Raw genomic sequence first — 17,651 nt, 5'->3', positions numbered from 1 at the left:
ATAAGCGAACTTTTATTTTCATAAAATTAACTAATCTGACATCACTGTACAAGAACTGTTTGTGACTTAGGTTATTGACACCAGCAATTTAGGTCAGACAGTAGACACCTGCAAAATAATTATACCACCCTATGTGTGAAAATCAAACAAAACAAGAATTTGTTTGTTTGTTGAGGAGGAAGACAGGGTTTAATGTAAATACTAAAGGCCCATGGGGCAACTATTTTTGAATTGTGACTGAGTCGATCTTTAGATTTTGTATACATAGTTGTCAGATTTCAATTTGCATACCAAAATGTATTTTCGTTTTCTTTTTGGCCAAACGGTTGAGTTTAGAAAAAAAATGTTATAAGACTTTTTTGCTCTACATGGTGCCTTATACCTTTACCTTTAAGGAACACACTATTTTCGGGGACACCCTGTATTTCTTCCACTATATCCCGGTAATTTTCTGATTATTGTTTCCAAGAAAATTTTCCACAACTTTCACAAAATGGCACTATACATTACATTCAATTGCAGTCATCGATTATGTTAAATGCGAATCTGGGCCCAGAGCACGCCAAATAGAATTCTATTTTGCTGACGTCACAAAATAGAATTTCATAATGGGAGAAACGACGGTTGCTAGGCAACGTGACGTCACTAAAATAGTGACGACATTCCTATTTGGCGTGCTCACGCACCTGTTATAAGTTGTCGTACCTGAGGCCCATTAAATATCCCGGCTTTCAATTTTTCTTTACTAAGTGTAGGTAATTTGCTGGACAAGTATTTAAAACAAGGACGATTCTGGTCTAGAGCCTTTACAAATTGTTTCATCAGCCCTCGATTAATATGTAACGGAGGTAATATTATTTTCTCTCGGTCGACCAATGCTTCGTTAACTACGTTTGCTTCTTCTTGAATCAAAGCATCTCTAGATCGCCATTTTTTTCTACTCCAGTGTTGGTCCTTAGCCCTGCTATCCCAAAGACACAGTACACAAGGATATTTTGTATAACCACCTTGTTGTCCCAGGAGAAAGTTCACCATCTTAAAATCAACGCAGATCGCCCACGGATGTTGGTCATACTTGATGTCTTTTAGCACCAGCGATATTGATTTATATTCTTTTTTCAATTTTGTAGAATGTCCAATTGGTATACTTCCATATTTGTTGCCATTATGTAGAAGGGCACACTTTAAACTTAGTTTGGAACTGTCGATAAAAAGACGCCAGTGATCTGGTGTATACTCCGATACACCCATTTTTTCTAACAGTCCTTTAAAATTGTTACAAAAAACCATAGCATCTTGCTGAGAAAAAAAGGCAAAAGATCTTTTCTCTATTATGGTAGTATCTAATTTTGGTGTCTAAGTGAAGAAGATTCTTTTCCTTTAGTCTGGAGGCAAGCAACTCCGAAGAATCCTTTGGAAGGTTCAAATTTCTGATAAGATCGCTTAGCTCTTCCTCAGTAAAGAGCTTAGGACGTGTTTAATTCCCTTCAAAATCACTGTCATCGTGTCATATTCCTCAAATCTATTTGTTTTAGAGTTTGTTAAGTTCGTTTATAAACATATTGCAATTAAAGTGGTTGCATATACAGAAATATAAGAATATTTTAAGTATTTTATGAGTAAGTATGTTATATCTCGAAAACTAGAGTTGATACAAAGAAAAGGTTTGTATTTTTGGAATCAGCACAGATGAATTAACCAAAATCAGTTGATTTTTTTTGGCAGCAAGACAAAAATTTTTTTTTGTGCACTGTGTTTTTGGGTATTATGTAATTTATTATGTTAACAGTAATTATGAAAAACAAGAGGTGCCTTGTTTGTTCTGACTTTAATTAATCAATAATTAAAAATGACTTTTATATACATTAAAAAAACAAATTTCGACCCGGGCAGATATTATTTCAGATTTTTGGATCATTCTAAAAAAAAGTTTGTTTGTTATTTTTCTCGTTTTCGTTTTCGAGTTATAAACAACATAAAACTGAAAAACGAACGAAATATAACGATTTTCAAGGGTCAAAAACACAAATAAAAAATAATATTTTTGTAATTATCAAGTAACTCAATGTAAGTTCAAACCTTCTTCTATCAGGTCCCTTTAAGAATTTTTGTCATTTTTTATTGTAAAATATATATTTTTTTAATTGTAAATGAGGAAGGTTCATTATGGGAAGACAGGCGGTCGAGCTACATTAACAACTAAAAAACAATATTTTAAAATGAAATAAGTAAAATATACTTTTTGCACGATTGATCATTTTTGACTGTTTACCGTGACAGATTTTACGTCAGTAGGTGACATTTACTAGCAACTCGACGGTAAGTAATCCAACTCGATGGTAAGTACTCCAACTCGACGGTAAGTAATTCACTTACTGTCGAGTTAAAAAATCTCTTAATTTTAATTTATTTTTTGAAAGAATAAAGAAAACTAACGAATTATTTATTAATATTGAAACTTATGGTACAATTTGTTAAATTATTTTGCAGAATTTCTAAATATGTAATTTTATCGTCTGGTTTATTAACGACTGTAAAAGTACGCTGGATGTTCGTTTTTGTATTGGGTACTTTTACAATCATTAAACCATCGGTTTGTTGGATGTCATTCATAGTAATATTATATAATTCTTCTCTTCTACAGGCACCAGATATTCCCAATATCATTGCGATTACAAATTATGAAAAAATCTTCATTAGAGTATTTCTTTTACCTAAACTAGCTTATATTACCTTGTGAACTAGAAATTCTTCATCCGGTGCTTCCATCAGAAATTTTTCAAATTGCTCCCGTGTAAAAATGCTCGCTTTCTTAGGCCTATAGCCAACATTTTTTCTCTTCAAATACGCGATCAAAGTTGAAAACTTGGAAATATCAATGCCATCATAAAGAAAAACGGCGGATTTAATCATTGAATATTCTGCCCAGAGGCTTCCAGGAGCTTTCAACTGCATATGTCTTTGAACGAAATATGCCAATAGAGTATTTTCTTCGATTCTTAAATTCTTGCCTTCGCACCATTTTTTAAAACTTTGGTAGGTATTTTGATAACGGATTTTGGATTTTTCGGGAATAATTGCGGAACACCCTTCTTCCCAAGCTCGTTCAATTTCTTCAAATTCACTTTCGCTCATATTTTAATTTATAATAATCAAAATTGTACTTAAAATTATTGACAACTAAAGAAAAACTCAATTCTCCATTGTTGTTATGCACCCTAGTTACTACCTAACAACCAAAGTATCTATCTTGATAAAATGAATGAAACTAGTCAATATGACGAAAGTGTTTAATTGTATAATTTATAATGGTATCAATCGTGCAAAAAACGTTATAAGCATGTCGAACGTTAAGGGTAACCGAACTCAGACAATAATTGGAGTCGTCGCTCCGCTCCTCCTCCAAACAATTGTCTTCGATCGGTATAAAACCCTTACCGTTCTCCATACATAATACACTATATTAAAAACTGATAGAACGAGGTTTGAACTTGAATTTAGAAATTTTGATCAACGATCAACTTAAAACGGTCAACTTAAGAGAAAAATTACAAAAGACTTTTTCTGTTTAGAATGGTCCAAAAAATCTAAAATATGTAATATCTTTCCGGCTCAAATTTTTTTTTTTTATTTATAAAAAAAGTCATTTTTTAATAATTAGTAATTAAATATAGTCAGAACAAATTTTTATCAGGCACTCCTTGTTTTTTATAATAGGGAACTTGCACATTTTTTTATTACATAATATTGTTCAGTTTTGTTTAAAAATGAGATTTCTAAAATTTCACACTTCAGAAACTCATAATAACTTAGAAGTACAAGTTTAAAGTCTTCTGTATTTTAAAATAGTTCAAACGACCCGTGACGTCACATAGTTTAACATTATGGTTATATTTATATTTATGGTTATATTTAGGTGTATTCTTTTCTTCTTTTTTAGTTTATTGGCCTCCACCTACTTGGGTATTTGGCCAGTTTATCGTCGCGGAATAAGGGAAAAATATTTATATTCTAATGACATTTATCGTATGTCATTGTAATAATATATACCAGCAGTGGTATTACAAACATTCGATACGAATCGTATCCGCTATGTTTTACCGTAAGGCGCTACGGTAAAACATGGCGGATTCGATTCGTGTCGAGTGTTCGTAATCCCACAGCAGTTTGTTGAGATTTGAGTTTGATACAGTTTTTGAAGGAAAGGAAAGAAGGTTTACTATGGATAATAAAAGAAAATACTATAAGTGTTGTTTAGTGCCATTTTGTAAAAGTACAAGTTTTCTATGGATTTAAAATAGTTCAAACGATCAAACGTATTTTCTACTGAAGTTTATAATGTCTAATTTAAAATTATATACAATTTTGTTTACTTTGTTGGTGCAGAATGTAAACATATAATCATATAACGTCACAACTCGATTTGGGCTAGCTGCAATAATTTGAATTTAGAATCGTCTTTAGGGGCCAAACGGAACACAAAAACAACTTTTTTATCTTTCATACATGTTTTAAATTATGTTCTGTTGTGATTTGTAACATTTTTTTCGAATTTAAAATTTTATGCAAGTTCTCTATTGTTAACATACTAAATTACATATCCAATCATTTTTATCCATTAAAGAAATCGATGCATATCGACCTTATACATACTCACCGGCACGAAAAACGGGCACCCCAAAAGATAGGTCATTTTTGATGCCTCGTATCTCCTAAGCCTGTTTTCCGATTTAAGAAATTTTAATATGTTATAGCCTTATTCTTTAAAAATATCACTGTAATAAAATCGTTGCTAGACAGGTAAATTTTCATTGTATACCGGGTGTACCAATCAAACTAGGTTTTTTTCTCAATTTTCACAACACCCTGTGGAATATTCTAGCCTTTATAAAATATTGAAGTTAAAACCATACTATAGCCCTAGGCATTCTTAACATTATGTTTTTTTATTTATTCGCTTATGTTGGATAATCAAAAAGTTAGGGACTTTAACAACTAGCCATGTCCTTTAGCAATACAGGTTGTTTCTAAATAAATGCGATAAACTATAAGGGGTAATTCTGCATGAAAAAATAATGACCGTTTGCTTAATAAACCTATGTCCGCAAATGCTTCGTTTCCGAGATACAGGATGCTGAATTTTTTCTTACAAACTAACGATTTATTTATTGCTCTAAAACCGGTTGAGATGTGCAAATGAAATTTGGTAAGTTTTAAGAGGTAGTAATTGCGCATCTTTTGACATACAATTAAAAATTTTATCTTCACCATTGGCCTGCAAGCGGGTAATATGACCTGGTAATCTGACCCGTATGCACGCCAATGGTGAATATAAATTCTTAATTGTATGTCAAAAAATGCGGAATAACTACCTCTTAAAACCTACCAAATTCCATTTGCATATCTCAACCGGTTTTAGAACAATAAATAAATCGTGAGTTTGTAAGACAAAATTAAACATCCCGTATCTAGGAAACGAAGCATTCGCGGACATAAGTTTATCAAGCAAACGGTCATTATTTTTTCATGCAGAATTACCCCTTAAAGTTTGTCGCTCTTACAGTGGCGTAGCTAGCCCCACAGGGGCCCCGTATCAAAGTTTGTCGCGGGGCCCTTTTCCACGAATGATATGGGATAATGCTAAAAAAACGTTCAACAAAAGAAGCAAGACCGATATATTGAACAAAATATGTATTAAATATAATTATAAAGTATACAAATATAATTACAAATACAAATGGTTCTGCAAGCCAATAATATGTTTTATGTTTAGCAAGCCCAAATAATTTAAAAATTAACTTTTCTCGCTATTTGTTTTCTTGCCTTTCTCGGCAAGCATCTTTATTAAAGCATCCATAGCTGAAGAAGATTTAATTTCTCTAGATTTTTGGTTTCTATAGACAGCAACTACAAGTCTGATAGTCGTTCCTGTTACATAGAAGTCCTGAGGTAGTTTTAATCAATTTTAAATTTTAAAAACTCCTTTCAGCTACGGCAGTAGTTACCGGAAGGGTTAAACACAGAAAACATGCTGCTATTACCTCCGGAAACCTGGTTGCAAGGTTTAATCATTAGTAATTCTTTAAGTTCTTTAACAGATTGAATTTTCTTAATTTCAGTTTGTAAGCAGATTTCCAAAGCAAGTAACTGTTCATAAAGATGAAATGAAATGTCTTTATCGTATTTAGTAGTCAGTCTTTCGATTTCTTCTTTTATAATATCATTTGTAAATAAAGTTTCTCGGGTTGTAATGCTTCAAATGTATTAGGTATTCAATTCACAGAGACTTTGAAACCTTTGTTTGGCTTGATAAAGCAATATATCCATATAGCAATAATATACAGAGAGAGTCTGTAATTTGGAATAAATTCAATATCTCAAATACTAATTGTTTTTTCGAAAAATGCTCAGACCCGTCGATTAGTATTTTAAATTGTCATTTTTGACATACAATAATAATGTATACAGGGTGTCCCAATTTAGAAATATGATGTCATCGTTGATTTTCTTAAATGGCAACACTGTCATTTTGATAGCTATTTTGATAGGGTATGTAAAGTTATACATAATAGCAAAATTTCAAATTTTTGTTCCCTACCAGTTACAAGATAATAAAAAATAACAAAGTTATGAAAAACAAGTATGTAATCAAATAATAATTGAATTTAATTATTTCAATTAAGAAAATGCTCATAATGTTGCCCTCAATTATTGTCAAATAGTCAATGGGCAACATTATGAGCATTTGCTTAATTGAAACAATTAAATTCAATTATTATTTGATTATCTACTTGTTTTTTCATAATTTATTTTTTATTATCTTGTAAATGTTAGCGAATTAAAATTTGAAATTTTGCAGTTATGTATAACTTTACACACCCTATCAAAATAGCTATCACAATGACAGTGTTGCCATTTAAGAAAATCAACGATGACGTCATATCTCTAAATTGGGACACCCTGTATACATTATTATTGTATTTCAAAAATGAACATTTGAAATACTAATTGACGGGTCTGAGCATTTTTCCAAAAAACAATTAGTTTTTGAATTATTGAATTTATTCCAAATTACAGACATAACTTTGTTATTTTTTATTATCTTTTAAATGGTAGAGAATAAAAATTTGATATTTTGCAGATATGTTTAACTTTACACACCCTATAAAAATAGCTATCAAAATGACAGTGTTGCCATTTAAGAAAATCAACGATGACGTCATATCTCTAAATTGGGACACTCTGTATACATTATTACTGTATGTCAAAAAGGACATCTTCTGATAACTCATTAAAAACTCTCTTTGTTACTTTTCGTCTTTCAATTTAAAAATAGTTGTTACCCCTCCCTCCCCCACTTTTTTGCTAGGTTTTTAGACTCGTTTATCAAATCATGGAATGAATTTTGATTTCTTTTATCTTTCATCTTATTTAAAAGATTACGATTTCTGTAAATTATTGTTTTCATTCTGCAGAGCTTTAGAAAGACGACAAGCACTATAAAACAATAATTTTCCAAGACAGTAATAATTCTATTTTTATATTCATCAAGTTTGTCTTTTTTAGCAGAAATTAAATTTATTTCATGAAAAGTTTTCATTATATCAGTAAATAATAATTTTTTTATAGCCAATAAAGGATCGTAGAGTACTTTCTTGAGAGTAATTATATTTTTCCGATTTATCGTTACATAACATTGACCAGCGTTTTATACTATTAGCAAAAAAAGTAGGTATATACTTTTTCCAAATTATCAGTAGTAATTGCCACAAGAGCTCTAAAATTATTGAATTTTTCCCGAGTGACACTTTGACAGTTTTAATTTTACGAGCCGAAGGCGAGTGAAATTATGTCAAAGTGTCACGAGGGCAAAAATTCTATATTAATTTTAGAGATCGAGTGCAATTTGTTGCGATTATTTCATGAATAAAACGGTTCAAAACCAAAACTTTATTGTAATTTATTTATGTAAGTACAAATTAGTACAATTAAACACACAGTTGTTAATATAAATATTTAACGGTTGAAAGTCATCACTTTTATAATTTTTAAAACATTAATTGTCATTAATGCCACTGAATGTATTTTTTCGTAGCAACGAAAGGCATCTGACGTAATATACTTGACGACGGGAAATTATCAAAAATTATCAGTTTAATTTAGATTTCTGTAGCTTTCTATTGGTCAGAATCTCCTATGAATGAAATAATCAAATAAAATTGACTTCAGAAATACGTTTCCCAGCATCATTTAAAATTAAATTTAATGCATGTGCCACACAATGAATGTAGTATCCGTTTGGGGCATGATTTTTTATAAGTGATTGTAATCCTCCATAATATGCAGATGCATCCGGCATAACGTTTGCTCCATTGTAATCCTGCCCTCTACATTTATATAAATCAATTTCATATTCTGCCACAGTATTCAGAATAAGAGTTTTAAGGCCCTTCTTCACTGCAATCAGCAATGAACCCCAAAAAAAATTCACAGATTTTGATTTTCTTTGGGTACACACTCATTGTTTTCTACTATTGACAAGTATCAAAAAACTACAGAAAGTTGGTCAGTGTTTGACAAGTCTTGAGTTGTATACAAAATAATTGCCATACATGGAGCTTTTCTAATCTCTGAAGCAATTGTTTCCCTAATTTCAGTACCAAGTAAAGTAATAATTTCATTTTTAATTGTGAAGCTTAGATAATTTAACCCACCTTTCGGCTTTAAAATAAGTTCTTTTAAAATAGGATCATAATTTGACATTAACTTAAAGATAAATAGATATAAGTAGATATAAATAAGTAGATAAGTAGATATAAATAGGTAGGTACACATTTTTTCAAATATTCAAAGATAAAACGATTACAAAAATTGCAATTTGGCATTATACTGTGCCTCACACACAGTGAACGGTGGATGGACAATGAAAATAGTTTAAACAAAGAAACTCTGTACTTATGATATAACAGAGAGGGGCCCCTGCATCCCGGGGGCCCCGTATAATTGATACGGCTCATACGGCGCGGCGGTAGCTACGCCTCTGCGCTCTTATTTAGAAACACCCTGTATTGATAAAGAACATGGCTATTTGTTAAAGTCCCTAACTCTTTTATTATCCAACATAAGCGAATGAATAAAAATCAGAATGTTAAGAAAACCTGGGGCTACATTTGGGTTTTAATTTCAATATTTTATAAAGGCTAGAATATTCCACAGGGTGTTGTGAAAATTGAGAAAAAACCCCAATTTGATTGGTACATCCGGTATACAATGAAAATTTACCTGTATAGCAACAATACTCTTACAGCGATATTGTTAAAGAATAAGGCTATAACATATTAAAACAATTACTTAAATCGGACAGGTTTGCAAATGGTTGCAAAAAAGTTTTAAATCATTCATTTTCAAGATATTTGAAATGCGCATTTTAGCTATTTTTTAAAATTATAATATAATAAAAACTTTCTGAAAAACGTTAATTTGTTTATAACGATTTTTTTTTTTTTATTTAAATTTATGTGTCTCGGCTGCAATGGCCATTGACACAAACAGTATTGGTTATACAATAGTTAATTACAATGAGGACTTAAAATTAATTATTATAACAGTTAATTTCTAAATCTTAAATAACTTTAGGTAAAAATTATGACATAAATATTGGGAGTACAATTATTAGATACTATAGAGACTTACAACTAATTATTACAATAATTATTAATTATGGATTATAGTGATTAATTATTAATCACTAAATTTTGAATAATAGGTAGAGATTATAAAGACAAAAGATCATATTGTGTTAAATAATCGAATGTCTTTCAAGAAACTAGGTTATGAAGTTGATCAGACGAGTTTAAAATATCTTTAATATTTGGCTTAAGTTTATGTCGATTTCTTTGAGTCACATACTGAGGACACTCAATAAGGATATGTTTCACGCTCAAAACACTACAGCAAATTTGACAATTAGGCTTCGGTTCAGACTTCATTAAGTATTCGTGTGTGTATCGGGTATAGTGTAGGAAACAAAGGTTGAACCTTGCAAAATGGACACAAGTCCGGTTTTATTTTTTTTCTGGTATATCAAGGGGTGCTTATTATAAGACTAACTTTTTCTGAAAAAATTTCGCCCCGGAACCTCCCTTTTCACCCCTTTAAAGGGGGTCATTTGTGGTTTTTGCGGAACGTAGCCCTTCCTGTAACTTTTACAAAAAATTTCTTTTTTAGAAATATGAAGAGGACTATATTTTCTACGATTTATTTCCAACACCATCTCTCTATCGTCCACCGTTTAGCGGGGGTGGCGCCCTAAAGTTGACAAGTTTTTAAAAAAGATGTTTTTAAAAAAAAATATATTTTTCCCTAACTGTAACGGAAATTAAGAAGAAATCCTGCGGCAATTATTCACAAATCATTGACTGATTTTTTGGTATAGGTTTTACTTAAGGATAATTGCCCTTTTTTTAATTACAGGGTGTTACGTTTTAAAAAACCTATTTTTATACCATCTGAACCGTTTATGCTAGAGTAAAAAGACTTTCAGCGATTACCCATGTATTGGTGCTATTTACAAATTTGTATAATGCATGCCCATTTTTTCCCCGGAACCACCCCAAAAAAAAGAAGAATTAATAAATAAATTGATTTTCTTGGAATCCTTCACACACAATGCCCTTTATTAATATGCTTCATATATCATTTTGTGGACGTTATTATTACCCATGCATGGACATCAAAAGCAATTTCCTAGTGCAACCCCTTAAGCAAGAAAAAATAAATAAAATGGGGGGTTGAAAATTTTTTTTTGTTTTTTTGCTTTTTGATCCATATGGGCATATGCTTCATCAATAGTGCTTTTCAAAAATATATATGGTTATTGCAACATCTCTGCGAAAACCACCCCTATCCTTGAAAATGTACTGCAGAAACTACCCCTATCCCTTGGCGAGCATGTTTTTACGATTTTCTCATTACCTATGTATTATTTTTAAACAAAACTTATACAAGGTTAAAGACCACTATTTACTCTAAAAATTATGTCCTATTCATTTTTTCGTATAAGCAACGGTTACGGCACAGTGGCGCCGTAAACCTCATATATGCTTTGGCGGGCTCCAGTTTTTGTTTTTTTTTTCGTCATTTGTTCGTTTTATTGATAAAGTACTTATGCAAAATAAAACAACACAGTGTAACCTACAAATTATGACTTATGCACATTTTACATTCTTTGCTCCCCAAAGACACAGTGGTGGCCCAAAATAAATTTTTGCATATTTTCGCCACCTACATGCATTTTATTGCATTAATGCTACCTTAACAGCACAATATTTACCCTTAGGTGGTCGCTACGCAGTGGCGGATCCAGGGAGGGGTGATGGGGGTGAACACCTCCCCCCCCTCTCAAACCAAGTCATATTATATTCAAAGATTATAAAAATATTCATTTATTTTTATAGAAATTTAACCAATTGGCACCCCCCTCTTAACGATGCTGGATCCGCTACTGTCGCTAAAGCATAAAAAGTCATTCTTATAAAAATAATATTAATATTATATAAGTATTTCTATAAAAATAAATGAATATTTTTATAATCTTCAAATATAATATCACTTGGTTTGAGAGGGGTGGGGGTGATCGCCCTTATCACCCCTCCCTGGATCCGCCACTGCTTAGCGACCACTTAGGGGTGAATATTGTGCTATTAAGGTAGCATTAACGCAATAAAATGCGTGTAGGTGGCGAAAATATGAAAAAATTTATTTTGGGCCACCACTGTAGCTTTGGGGAGCAAAGAATGTAAAATGTGCATAGGTCATGATTTGTAGGTTACACTGTGTTGTTTTATTTTACATAAGTACTTTATCAATAAAACAAACAGATGACGAACAAATAAACAAAAACTGGAGCCCGTCAAAGCATATATGAGGTTACGGCACAGTGGCGCCGTAACGGTTGCTTAAACGAAAAAAATGAATAGGACCTAATTTTTAGAGTAAATAGTGGTCTTTAACCTTGTATAAGTTTTGTTTAAAAAAAATGAATAGGTAATGAGAAAATCGTAAAAACATGCTGGATAAGGTATAGGGGTAGTTTCTGCAGTATATTTTCAAGGATAGGGTGGTTTGCGCAGGGATGTTGCAATAACCATATATATTTTTGAAAAGCACTATTGATGAAGCATATGCCCATATGGATCAAAAAGCAAAAAACAAAAAAAAAATTTTAACCCCCCATTTTATTTATTGTTTTTGGCTACAAGGGTTGCACTAGGAAATCGCGTTTAGTGTCCATGCATGGGTAATAATAACTTGCACAAAATGATATATGAAGCATATTAATAAAGGGCATTGTGTGTGAAGGATTCCAAGAAAATCACTTTATTTATTAATTCTTCTTCTTTTTTGGGTGGTTCCGGGGAAAAAATGGGGGTGCATTATACAAATTTATAAATAACACTAGTACATGGGTAATCGCTGAAAGTCTTCTTACTCTAGCATAAACGGTTCAGATGGTATAAAAAGGGGTTTTTTAAAATGTAACACCCTGTAATTAAAAAAAGGGCAATTACCCTTAAGTGAAACCTATACGAAAAAATCAATCATATATTTGTGAATAATCTTCGTAGCATTTCTTTTTAATTTCCGTTACAGTTAGCGAAAAATATATTTTTTCTAAAAACATCTTTTTTAAAAACTTGTCAACTTTGGGGCGCCACCCTTGCTAAACGGTGGATGATAGCGAGATGCTGTTGGAAATAAATCATAGAAAATATAGTCCTCTTCATATTTCTATAAAAGAAATTTTTTGTAGAAGGTACAGGAAGGGCTACGTTCTGCAAAAACCATAAATTACCCCGTTTAAAGGGGTGAAAAGGGGGTTCCGGGGCGAAATTTTTTCAGAAAAAGTTAGTCTTATAATAAGCACCCCTTGATATGCCAGAAAAAAAATAAAACCGGACTTGTGTCCATTTTGCAAGGTTCAACCTCTGTTTCCTACACTAGTATGTCCAATTCTCAACCTTCGAATGACTGCTTTTTCTTTTCTAGTCATAGTTGGGAGTTCAAATATATTGACAGTCTGCCGGATCTCGTGTAATGTGTTTTTGATTGTGTTCCAGTGGATTTGCCAAGATATATGTTGTTGCTGCTTAAACATCTGCTTCAAGTCACTACAGATTTGAACATGTACTTTTGAGTGCTGACCATTTAGGGTAGAGGCTACTTTGGCGACGTGATCTGCTTTTTCATTACCGGGGATGCCGATATGGGATGGTACCCAGATGATAGTAACAACTACGCCTTGAGAGGCAAGTGTACTATATATGTTATGGATTTCATGAACTAAAGGATGTTGAACATATAAACTTTTTATGGAGAAGAGTGATGATAAGGAATCTGTGCATATTGCTTGGTTTTTACTATCGATTTCTAAGGATTTAAAAGCTTCTAATATCGCGTATAATTCACCAGTATATACGCTGCATACATCTGGTAATAAAAATGATTGTGTTGTCTTATCAACTGTGGTAACAGCACATCCAGTTCCTATTTCACTTTTGGAAGCATCTGTGTATAAAATTTTTTGGAATTGGTTCTTTTCTATGATTTCTTCAAAGTATTGTCTTATTAAAATGCTCGGAGTTTCGTGTTTGTTATAGGCCAACAAAGAAGTATTTAAATGTAGGATTGATCTGCTCCAAGGAGGGGTAGTTGGAATTGGATATGGAAGTGTTTTGGTAAGATCGATGGCATTTCTTAAGGTTGATTTCTGGATTTCAATAATTGATTGGATCGTTCTCGGTAAATCCGAGAGGGGCTTTGAATTTATTAGACGATAGACGGGGTTAGATGGATTTGCAGATACTGTAGCGAAGTAAGATTGTAGGAGATACTCTCGTCGAATCCAGAGGGGTGGCTCATTAGCCTCGCAATAAAGGCTCTCTACAGGACTAGATTTGAAGGCGCCTAAACAGAGACGAATGGAAGTATTATGCACAGAGTTGAGTAACTTTAAGTCAGACTTTGACGCAGACATGTAAATGAAACTACCGTAGTCCAGTTTAGAGCGAATTAAGGCTCTATAGATATTAAGTAAAATGCTTTCGTCTGCACCCCAAGTATACTGTGATAGTGCCTTGATTATATTAAGCCTCTTCATTGCATTTCCTTTTAGTTTGTTAATAGGCTCTTTCCAAGTTAGTCTACTATCAAAAGTTAAACCAAGTATTTTGTAGTGTGTTACAGTTTGCAATGGAATTTCGTTGAGATATACAATAGGATTTTGGTTACAAGGTCTTCTGCTAAATCGAATTAATTTTGATTTGGAAGGTGATAGTATTAATCCTGTGTTTTTAGCCCATTCGTTAAGTTGATTTACGGCGGTTTGCAGTACTTTACATGTGGCGGTTGTATTTTTTCCTTGACAATATAGAATAAGATCATCCGCATACATTACATATTTGACTGGTAGACAAACACTCGAACATATGTCATGTATTGCGAGAATAAACAAGGTTGTACTGAGTACGGAACCTTGTGGGACTCCATTATTTTGCGGGTATGTTGCAGATATTTCACCGTTTACTTTTACCTTGAAAGTCCTTTTTTTTAAGTTTTGTATGAAGAAATAAATATTGCCTGTAATATTGTATTGAAGAAGCTTTTGAAGAATGGCTGGTCGTGAAATGCTATCGAAGGCTCCTTCTATATCAAAAGCACTAGCGATAACATCTTGTTTATTCGAAAAGGCGGTAGCTATTTGTGTTTGCAGTAACACTAAATTATCAAGTGTAGAACGGTGGCGTCTGAAACCAGATTGGGCTTCGTTAATTATAGCATATTTTTCTAGAAGCCAGGTTAATCTTGAGTTTATCATTTTCTCGAGAAGTTTGCATGACGAGCAGGTTAGTGAAATTGGCCTATATGATTTTGGCAGATTGGAAGGTTGATCAGGTTTTTTTATTGGTATGATGATTGATTCGCGCCATATGCGAGGAAATTTCTTAGTAAGCCATATTCTATTGTACAGATTTAGAAGTTTTGCAAGGCTGGAATTAGATAAATTTTTTAAAAATATGTATGGAATATTATCTGGCCCGGCAGTGGAGTTTTTACAAGACGCTAGAGCTACTGTTAATTCTTCTAGTGTAAAAGGAAGGTTGATAGCGGCTATATCATGTCTACTAATTTGAGGAGTGTGAGAAGTTAACGGATTTTGCTCATTTAAACTTTGGTTATGCTCGAGTTCATATCTAAATTTCAGTGCGAAACTTTCAGCCATAATATGCGAAATTGTTTGGTTATCTGTAATTACTTTTCCTTCCCGTGTAATTGCTGGGATTTTTGGTGAAGATTTCTGTCCTTTCATTTGTCTTATTTTTGTCCACACTTGTGTTGGAGAAGTATCACTGGTAAGAGTGGAAACAAAATTTTGCCAGGAATCTTTTTTACTTTTTTTAACAACATATTTAGCTTTAGCTTTTAGTCTTTTGAAGCAAATCAGGCTTTCTTGACTTCTCTTTCTTCGATATCTGTTAAGAGCAGATTTACATTCTTGCACTATTTGTTCGCATTCTGGATTCCACCATGGTACAGCCTTTTTAGAGGGGCATATTGTTATTTTCTGAACATGAGTTTCTGCAGCCATGATAATGCAATTATTAAAAAGAGTTATTGTCTCGTCTATATCTTCAGACCCTTGTACTGAGGATAGTAAGTTTTCAGCACTACTTTTGAAATGATTCCAGTCTGCTTTAGCAATATTCCACTTAGTGACGGGGCAATATTTTTTATGACTATTTGTTATGACTATCGGGAAATGATTACTATCGTATAGGCTGTCTAACGTATACCATGAGAGTGAATCAGCTAACTTGGGATCACATATACTTAAGTCAATAGAGGAGTAACTTCCTGATGCGATATTAAAATATGTGTTAGCTCCACTGTTCATCAAACAAGCATTATTGCAACTCAATACGGTTTCTATGATTTTTCCTCTTCCGAAAGTTTTCTTGGAGCCCCACATAGTATTATGGACGTTAAAGTCTCCGACTAGTATAAATGGGCTAGGTAGTTGGCGGACTAAATCATCTAACTCGGTTTCAGAGAGGTTATAGTTAGGTGGAATATAAATACTGCATATAGTTATTTTATCTGGACACCAGATGGTTACTGCTATAGCCTCCAAATTAGTGGTTAGGATATGATGTAAAGAAAATAAATCGTTAGACACGAAAATAGAGGTTCCTCCACTTGCTCTAGTAAATGTTGTTCGAAGAAAATGGTAACCTTCAAAGTTTTTAAGCTCTCGTTTATGAGAGTGTTTAAAATTAGTTTCTTGAAAGCAAATGATATCGGCTTCTGTATTGTTGATTAACTGTTGTATGCGTTCTAAGCGAGGGTAAAACCCATCGCAATTCCACTGAACTAGCGTGAAAGTAATGGCTTTAGGTAGTTAAGGAAGAGTCTGAGAGATAATCGTTATCATTATTGGTTGATTGAGATGCTGTACTTTCCGTTTCTGTGTTGTCTATATTTAACTGTTTTTTAATTTTCTTAGAGACTCTTGTGAATCTATTTTTCGCTGTTCTGTCTTCAAGTGAGGGGTATATTTTTCTCATATCGTCAAGGAGTGCCTGGACATTTTGAGTGAACTCCTGTGCTTCGTGCAATGGGTTATCACTGCCGAATGTATTTTCTAGGAAGGCCAGAAAATTTTCAACAAGAAGGGAAAATGAGTCTGGATTTTCTTGAAAAAGATTTTGGATAGTGTGAATTGTGGAATTAGTTAATTTAGACTTACCGGGAGAGTCTTTCTTAGATCTTTTGGCTTTATGCTTAGTGGGAACAATTACATCTGGTGAGGGCATTTCATTGATTTTAGTGGGTGTATTTTTAGAAGTTTGTGTTTCTAAAGAGCTTGTATCACTGATGTCAGAACGACTTCGTTTCTGACTGGTGGATGGGGGAATAAAATCATTATTTGAGGTTATGGAAGTAATGGGAACATCGACTGTATTTATTTGTTGACTAAGATCTATATTATTTGTTGGGTTTGATAGTGTGTCATTATTTGATATTTGGGAAGTGGGGATGGGTTCAGTAGGAACCCTAATAGCACAAGGACGTCCAATGGACGTCCATTGGACGTCCTTCACGGACTTTAGGGACGTCCTTTGGACGTCCGTTTTCGTCCGAGGAACGTCCTTTATACGTCCTATTTTGGTCCAAATGTCGCGCTACCGAACGTCCATTGGACGTCCATCTAAGGTCCGAGGGGACGTATATTGGAACTTAATCGGACGCAAATTGGACCTTAATCGGACGTCCTAGGGGACGTAAATTGGACCTTAATCGGACGTAAATTGGACCTTAATCGGACATAAATTGGACCTTATCGGACGTCCTAGGGGACGTAAATTGGACCTTAATCGGACGTAAATTGGACCTTAATCGGACGTAAATTGGACCTTAATCGGACATAAATTGGACCTTAATAGGACGTAAATTTGACCTTAATCGGACGTAAATTGGACCTTAATCGGACGTAAATTGGACCTTAATCGGACGTAAATTGGACCTTAATCGGACGTAAATTGGACTTTAATCGGACGTAAATGGGACCTTAAGCGGACGTAAATTGTACCTTA

The sequence above is a fragment of the Diabrotica virgifera genome, chromosome 4 (genome assembly GCF_917563875.1).
Source record: "Diabrotica virgifera virgifera chromosome 4, PGI_DIABVI_V3a".
Classification (NCBI taxonomy): Eukaryota; Metazoa; Arthropoda; class Insecta; order Coleoptera; family Chrysomelidae; genus Diabrotica; species Diabrotica virgifera.
This window is presented reverse-complemented; position numbering follows the sequence as displayed.